This window comes from Physeter macrocephalus, chromosome 8, assembly GCF_002837175.3.
Source record: "Physeter macrocephalus isolate SW-GA chromosome 8, ASM283717v5, whole genome shotgun sequence".
In the NCBI taxonomy this organism is placed as follows: domain Eukaryota; kingdom Metazoa; phylum Chordata; class Mammalia; order Artiodactyla; family Physeteridae; genus Physeter; species Physeter macrocephalus.
The window spans coordinates 129,825,073-129,826,408 of record NC_041221.1 but is presented as its reverse complement, the minus strand read 5'-3'; positions in this window follow the sequence as shown (position 1 = coordinate 129,826,408).

The window sequence follows — 1,336 nt, the reverse complement described above, 5'->3', positions numbered from 1 at the left end:
TCATCAGAAAATCTACAAACAACAAATGCTGGAGAGGGTGTGGAGAAAAGGCAACCCTCTTGCACTGTTGGTGGGAATGTAAATTGATACAGCCACTATGAAGAACAGTATGGAGGTTCCTCAAAAGACTAAAAATAGAATTACCATATGATCCAGCAATCCCACTACTGGGCATATACCCTGAGAAAACCATAATTCAGAAACACACATGCACCCCATTGTTCATTGCAGCACTATTTACAATAGCCAGGTCATGGAAGCAACCTAAATGCCCATTGACAGACAAATGGATAAAGAAGATGTGGTACATATATACAATGGAATATTACTCAGCCATAAAAAAAGAACGAAATTGGGTCATTTGTAGAGATGTGGATGGAGCTAGAAACTGTCATACAGAGTAAAGTAAGTCAGAAAGAGAAAAACAAATATCGTATATTAATGCATATATGTGGAACCTAGAAAAATGGTACAGATGAACTGGTTTGCAGGGCAGATGTTGAGACACAGATGTAGAGAACAAACATATGGACACCAAGGGGGGAAAGCAGCGGGGGGCGGGTGTGGTGGTGTGATGAATTGGTAGATTGGGATTGCCATGTATACACTGATGTGTATACAATGGATGACTAATAAGAACCTGCTGTATAAAAAAATAAATAAAATAAAGTTCAAAGAAAAAAAAAGGAAAGTACAGACTCAAGCCCAAGCACCTAGGGTCACCTAAGCCATGACAACGGGGGCAAGAGTATACAAGGCAGAAATGAAAGTCTCTTCAATAAGTGGTGCTGGGAAAACTGGACAGCTACATGTAAAAAATGAAATTAAAACACTCCCTACAGGAATAAAGAGGTAGACATAGAGAATGGACTTGATGACATGGGGTGGGAGGTCGAAGCTGAGGCAAAGTGAGAGTAGCATCGACATATATACACTACCGAATGTAGAATAGTTGGCTGGTGGGAAGCAGCAGCATAGCACAGGGAGATGGGTTGGTGTTCTGCGATGACGTAGAGGGGTGGGAGAGGGAGGGTGGGAGGGAGGCTCAAGAGGGAGGCAATATGAGGACATGTGTATACATATGGCTGATTCACTTTGTTGTGCAACAGAAATTAACATGGTATTGTGAAACAATTATACTCCAATAAAGATCTATTTTTAAAAAAGCAAAAATAAGATACACTCCCTAACACCATACACAAAAATAAACTCAAAATGCATTAAAGACCTAAATGTAAGACCTGATACAATAAAACTCTTAGAGGAAAACATAGGCAGAACACTCTTTGACATAAACCACAGCAACATCTTTTTTGACCCACCTTCTAGAGTAATG